The sequence below is a fragment of the Oryctolagus cuniculus genome, chromosome 4 (assembly GCF_964237555.1).
Source record: "Oryctolagus cuniculus chromosome 4, mOryCun1.1, whole genome shotgun sequence".
Lineage (NCBI taxonomy): Eukaryota > Metazoa > Chordata > Mammalia > Lagomorpha > Leporidae > Oryctolagus > Oryctolagus cuniculus.
In genome coordinates this window covers 72,018,719-72,026,445 of record NC_091435.1, presented here as the reverse complement: position 1 = coordinate 72,026,445, position 7,727 = coordinate 72,018,719, and positions in this window count along the sequence as shown.

The following is a 7,727-nucleotide window of genomic DNA, read 5'->3' as shown; positions in this document are numbered from 1 at the left end:
GAATTACTACAAACAGCTATATGCCAAAAAATTGGACAATATCAAAGAAATGGATAGATTCTTGAACACATACCATCCAACAAAATTGAGTCATGAAGACATAGAAAACCCAACCTGAGCAATAACCAAGACAGAGGTTAAATCAATAATAAAGACACACCCAACAAAAACAAAGCTGGAGGCATCACAATACTGAATTTCAAGACATACTACTTGGCAGTTACTATCAAAACAGCCTGGTATTGGCCAATAAATAGGTGTATAGATCAATGGAACCAAATGGAAAACCCAGAAATGAATCCACACATCTACAACCAACTTTTCTTTGACAAAGGATCTACAATTAATCTTTGAAGAAAGGACAGTCTCTTCAACAAATGGCTCTGGGAAAACTGGTCTCTGCATGTTGAAGTATCAAACAAGATCCCTACCTTACACCTCACCCAAAAATCCACTCAAAATGGATCAAAGACCTAAATCTACGACCTGATATCATCAAAGTACAAGAAAACATTGGGGAAACTGCAAGAAATTGGCATAGGCAAAGCTTGCTTGAAAAAGACCCTGGAAGAACAAGTAACCAAAGCCAAAATTGGCAAATAGTATGATATCAAACTTAGAAGCTTCTGCACTGCAAAACAGACATTCAGCAAAGTGAAGCAGTAAAAGACAGAATAGGAGAAAATATTTGCAAACTATGAAACAGATAAATGATTGATATCCAGAATCTATAAAAAGCTCGAGAGAGAAATTCAACAACAAAACAACCCAGTTAAGAAATGGGCAAAGGATTTTAACATGCATTTTTTAAAGAGGAAATTCAAATGGCCAACTAACACATGAAAAAATGCTCAGTATCACTTGCCATCAGAGAAATTAAAATAAAAAACCCAGCGAGATTTCACCTCACCTCCGTTAGAACAGCTCTCATACAGAAGTCAAAAGAAAGCATATGCTGATGAGGATGCAGGGGATAAGGTACCATTATCCTCTATTGGTAAGAATGTCAACTAGTATAGCCATTGTGAAAGACAGTATGGTGATTTCTCAGAAATCTGAAAATAGATCTACCATATGACCCAGCAATCTCATTCCTGGAAATTCACCCGAAGCATATGAAAACAGCATATTAAAGTTATCTGCACCCCCATGTTTATATACCCCATGTTTATATATAGTGGAATATAAGTCAGCCATACAAAAGTATGAAATCCTGCCTTTTGCAACAATGTAGATATAGATGGAAAGCATTATGCTTGGTGGAATTAAGCAAATCCAAAAAGGCAAATATTGTACGTTTCCCCTGATCTGTGCTAATACTTTATAAAAAATGTAATGTATATGAGTAAAATTGACATTTTGAGATTTGATGTTAGTTTCAGCCTTCATCTCTATTGTTAAAGGACAGTGTTTTTTTTCTTCTTCTTACTACTTGCTGAATCCTTTTCTTAGTGTAGGGTTAATCCTTTGAGTATAAAATAAACTGAAAGTAGAGCATTGTGAAAATTTTAAAAAAAGAATAAAAAAGGAAGGGGGAATGAGGTTGGGGTGGGAAGTAGTAGTATGCTCTTAAAACTGCATATATGAAACACATGAAATTTGTTCACTTTAAAAATTAAAAAAATATAAAAAGATATAAGAAAAAAACAGCTGTGCATTGGTTTCAATTTCTCACCAAAATAAACATTTTTTAAAAAGATTTATTTATTTATTTGAAAGTCAGAGTTACACAGAGGAGAGGCAGAGAGAGAGAGAGGGAGAGAGAGAGAGAGAGAGAGGTCTTCTATCCATTGGTTCAGTCCCCAATTGGCTGCAATGGCCAGAGCTGTGCTGATCTGAAGCCAGCAGGGAGGAGCTTCTTGAGTCTCCCATGTAGGTGCAGGGGCCCAAGGACTTAGGCCATCCTCTACTGCCTTCCCAGGCCATAGCAGAGAGCTGGATTGAAATTGGAGCAGCCAGGACTCGAACTGGTGCCCATATGGGATGCCCGTGCCTCAGGCCAGGGTTCCAACCAGCTGTGGCATAGCACCGGCCCCACCAAAATATATGTATCTTTTAACTCCAAAAGAAAAAAAAATAGTGGTCCAAAGTCCCACCTTTCCTAAGCTTCCAGTCCCAATATCCAAAATCAAGACAAGAGTTTTGAATTGAGATTGAGCTCATGGCCTTTACAGGTCTCCTGACCCCATCATCACGGTGAAGAGTGAGCTTCAGAATCATTCCCTCCATTACACACAGCACAGAGCCCTGCAATCGCTGCGACTCATCAAAACTGGCCCTTCAGCTCTCTCAGGCTACCTTTCACATTTGAAGCCGTAATCTACCTAAGACTCATTATACTCCCTATTCAGTTTCCTTGACCACCACCCCACTACACACACATACACACACACACACACACACACCCCTGTATTTGTCATGATTCTCTAGAGAAATAGGAGTTATGTATCTATCAATCAACATAGAATTTATCTTTATCCATATAAATAGAGATAGAAATGTAATGAAACACATAATTATGGAAAGCTAGCAAGTTCAAAATTTGCAGTGTAGTCTGGGAAAAAAATAAAGAAGAAGACCTAAATGGAAGATCTCTGTGAGTGAGATCCCAGTGGAAAGAATGGGGCCATCAAAGAAGGAGGTACCTTTCTCTGAAGGGAGGAGAGAACTTCCACTTTGACTATGACCCTGTCGGAATAAGATTGAAGTTGGCAAACTCAAAAGGCTTCCATAGCCTTGGCAACTCATGACTAGAGCCTAGGGAGATTACTGACACCATAAACAAGAGTGTCAAATTGTTAAGTCAACAACAGGAGTCACTGTGCACTCACTTCTCATGTGGGATCTGTCCTTAGTGTGTTGTCCAATGTGAAGTAATGCTATAACTAGTACTGAAACAGTATTTTACACTTTGTGTTTCTGTGTGGGTGCAAACTGATGAAATCTTTACTTAATATATACTAAATCGATCTTCTGTATATAAAAAGAATTGAAAATGAATCTTGATGTGAATGGAATGGGAAAGGGAGCGGGAGATGGGAGGGGTGAGAGTGGGAGGGAAATTATGGGGGGGAAAGCCATTGTAATCCATAAACTGTACTTCAGAAATTTATATTTACTAAATAAAAGTTTAAAAAAAAAGAAAAAAAATTAGCAGTGTAGATGGACAGACTGAGGATGTAGGGAGGCCAAAGGTACAGATGAGGTCCGGAGGGCAATCTGCTATCTGTTGCAGAATTCCTTCTTTCTCTCAGAGGCTAGCCTTTTTATTCTATTCAAGCCTTCAACTGATTCAACTGTACACCTTCAGTGTGAAGAGCAATCCATTTTACTCATAGTTCAGTAATTTAGATAGTAATCATATCCCAAATCACTCTCCATGTTGATATATAGACTCAAACATTCCACCATTACCCAACTAAATCTGAAAAAGTTTTACTGGGTCTTCAGGAATTAATAGTAATTATTAACAAAATCTCCATATTATTAACTCTCTCTTCCAATACTATTTTCCCTTTTCCCCTCATGTCTCTCCTAGTCACCCAATTTCTTTATCACCTGGGAACTTAATTTTATATCTCTTCCACTTTTATTCATGGTATTTTGACTAAAAAAGCATAAGAAATAAAAACAATAAAAATATTGATTCAAATCACTGTAAAAAATAATTTTAAAAGTTCACTCTTGGGCCAGTGCTGTAGCGAAGTAGGTTAATCCTCCAATGCGGAGCCAGCATCCCATATGGGTGCCCATTCTAGACCCAGCTGCTCCTCTACCAGTCCAGCTCTCTGCTGTGGCTTGAGAAAGCAGTAGGAGATGGCCCAAGTGCTTGGGCCCCTGCACCCTCATGGGAGACCAGGAAGAAGCACCTGGTTCCTGGCTTGGGATCAGCACAGCGCTGGCCGTTGCGGCCATTTGGGGAGTGAACCAGTGGAAGAAAGACCTTTCTCTCTGTCTCTCCCTCTCTCTGTCTGTAACTCTACCTCTCAAAATAAATAAATAAAAATCTTAAAAAAACAAATTCACTCTGGTGGCCAGTGCTGTAGCATATTGGGTAAAGACGCCACCTGCAATGCCGACATCCTGTATGGGTGCTGGTTTGAGTCCTACCTGCTCCACTTCCAATCCAGCTCTCTGCTCTGGCCTGGGAAAACAGTGGAAGATGGTCCAAGTTCCTTGGGCCCCTGCACCTATGTGGGAGACCAGGAAGAAGCTCTTGGCTCCTGGCTTTGGATTGGCCTAGCTCCAGCTGTTGCAGCCATCTGGGAAATGAACCAGCATATGGTAAACCTCCCTTTCTTCCTCTGCTTCTCGTTAACTTTGCCTTTCAAATAAATAAATAAATAAATCTTTTTTAAAAAGTTCACTCTGCCTTTTATTTTAATGCAGAAAAAGAGTACAATCTTTGGACCAGACCAGTGGAGATACATGCTAAGCAGACTGTTATTATAAGGTAAAATACAGCCACTCTAGTAGGGCACTTTGATGTTTATAACACAATGGGAGTACCTACTGTCAGGAGGACAATAGCAACACTCAGAGTTCTACTTGGTGATAGGGATAATTGGAGAAGTAAAGAGCAAGTCATAATTCTAATGTAGTAATTACAATAAAGTTAACATTTATTGAGCATTGATAATGTGTTACAAATTAGGTATATTATTCATTAATCACAATTCCAGGAATAATATACCATTAGTATTCCTTTGTACTAGTGATACACCCAGAATTCCATTGCCAGTAGTCTAACTACATCTGGTGTCAGTAAGTCATGTGCTCCTTTGAAAATAGTTTCTTTCTTTCTTTCTTTCTTTCTTTCTTTCTTTCTTTCTTTCTTTCTTTCTTTCTTTCTTTCTTCCTTCCTTCCTTCCTTCCTTCCTTCCTTTCTTTCTTTCTTTCTTTCTTTCTTTCTTTCTTTCTTTCTTTTTTACAGGCAGAGTGGACAGTGAGAGAGAGAAACAGAGAGGAAGGTCTTCCTTTGCCGTTGGTTCACCCTCCAATGGCCACCGCGGCCGGCGTGCTGCGGCCGGCGCACCGCGCTGATCCTGGCAGGAGCCAGGAGCCAGGTGCTTTTCCTGGTCTCCCATGGGGTGCAGGGCCCAAGCACCTGGGCCATCCTCCACTGCACTCCCTGGCCATAGCAGAGAGCTGGCCTGGAAGAGGGGCGACCGGGACAGAATCCGGCACCCCAACCGGGACTAGAACCCGGTGTGCCGGCGCCGCAAGGTGGAGGATTAGCCTATTGAGCCACGGCGCCGGCTTGGAGCCAGGTCATTTTTACAATCCTCAAGGACATGCAAAATAATATTTATAATCACAAATTTATAAATTGTCTTAAAATTATTTTGACTGTGGCCTGCGCTGTGGCGCAGTGGGTTAAAGCCCTGGCCTGAAGTGCCGGCATCCCATATGGGTGCCGGTTCTGTTCCTGTCTGCTCCTCTTCCTATCCATCTCTCTGCTGTGGCCTGGGAAAGTAGTGGAAGATGGCCTAAGTCCTTGAGCCCCTGCACTCATGTGGGAGACCCGGAAGAAGCTCCTGGCTGCTGGCTTCAGCTAGGTGCAGCTCCGGCCTTTGCGGCCATCTTGGGGGTAAACCAGCGGATGGAAGACCTCTCTCTCTGGCTAACCTCCCTCTGTAACTCTGTCTTTCAAATAAATAAAATAAATCTTTTTAAAAAAAGTTTATTTTGATTGGCTAAAAGGATACTGGAGTTGACTCAAGAAAGGTTTGACATTGAAGCAGGGACTTATACCAGGACAGCTCAAGTGATCACCAGTGCAGGAGTCTGAGGCACTTCCCTGAGGAAGCTCTTCCACTAGCAAAATCCATACCCAACTTCTACTTCCTCTGTCTCTCTGTTCAAGTTCCCAAATGAAAAAAGGGTGAATGATTGAGCTTGGAGTTGTCCAGCTGTGGCTAAGGCAGCTAGGTCACTGAGTTGAAACTGGCTTCTAGAAGGCTCTATAAAAGGATCTTCTTGGCTGTCACTAATGCATGTATTACAAGACAAGTTTTCAGAAAGGTTTTGGTTATAACAAAGCATGAGAAGTTTTAGGACTGAACAAATAGGAGGAAGATGACAGAGAAACTTTAATAAATAGGAGAATCAGACAGCACAGAGCTAGAAAGCTAGATGCCAAACACAGAAAGACATGAAGTACTTAGGATAATATTTCAAATTTAAACTGTCCAAAAAGTATCTGGACATAATAGGGCTGGGAACAGCTCCCTGCAAAGCAAGTGGTATTAATCCTACCAGAGATCCTTAATAACATTCTTACAAAACTAAGGCCTTTTCTGAGACAGAAAGATAAAAATGAAACTTCAATTAGCAAATGAATTCATTATTTCATTATTTCATAAAGGAGGTGAACCTGAGAATCAGGATAATATTAAATAAGACATCTTCACGAGGCTTCTGCTGAAGGAGAAATGACTGCAGCAACCTGTTTTAAAACTGGTCCAGAACACAACTGGTAAATCGTAAGGGCAAAGCCAGGGCCGGCCCAACCACTGGAAGCACATTGTTCAGCAGGCTTCTCTAGCATGCAACGTGAAACAGAAAATGAAATTGTTCTGCCGCACAAAACTGGATCCATGATTACAGCAGTAAAATGAGTTTTAGTTCAAATGGATGCAAACTAAATCAGCTGAGGAAAATATCCTCAGCACCATGTAGTCAGTGAGCAAGGGAACACTGAACAGCCATGGTAATGCAAGAGACTCCGAGGTGATGGTGGGCAGCCAATGCAGAGTGAGCCAGCTTTGAGTGCTGTCACAGGAGGAGAGAATGCCAGGGTCCCTTCTGGGAAACACAGGGAAATTTTATCCAGATGCATACCACTCGCCGGTGCCACGGCTCACTAGGTTAATCCTCCGCCTTGCTACGCCGGCACACTGGGTTCTAGTCCCGGTCGGGGAGCCGGATTCTGTCCTGGTTGCCCCTCTTCCAGGCCAGCTCTCTGCTGTGGCCAGGGAGTGCAGTGGAGGATGGCCCAAGTCCTTGGGCCCTGCACCCCATGGGAGACCAGGAGAAGCACCTGGATTCTGCCATCGGATCAGCGCGGTGTGCCAGCTGCAGTGCGCCGGCTGCGGCAGCCATTAGAGGGTGAACAAGAGGCAAAGGAAGACCTTTCTCTCTCTCTCTCTCTCACTGTCCACTCTGCCTGTTAAAAAAAAAAAAAAAAAAAAGATGCGTACCACTAAAATAGTGTCGTGGGATTATAGCACTATAATAATTTGAAAAATCAGGTTCTGATACAGAAGCTGCAGTTAGAGTGAAGACACTGGCCAAATGGGGACTTAAGATCAAAGATTTGTTCAGTGCTCTCAAACTATTAATTTGTTGAATGGTTTTGTCTCTGAGCAGGGTGAGGGGGGCCTTTGCTTTTTCTTTCTTTTCAGAAGCAAAATACCAGGCTGTTCTTGATCTCCTCTCCTGAGTAATTTGTGTTAACTGTGTGGTCAAAAGTTAATTCTCGAATTTTCCCTGGCACTTTGAGGTTGCAAAATTCCTGCAAATTTTTCTGTCCTGGAGAAGAGGGCAATTATGGAAGTGTAGATCAAAGGATAGCTTTGAAGCAAATCCTGAGAATGCGAGAAGATGAAAGTTGAAGGTCTATCTGGTAACTTGCATGAAAAATGGCAAGAAGGGTTTCAGGCCTGGCATGAAGGCTGCAATATCTTGGGCTGTCCTTAAGAAACGCGTATTAGCCAGGGCTGTTT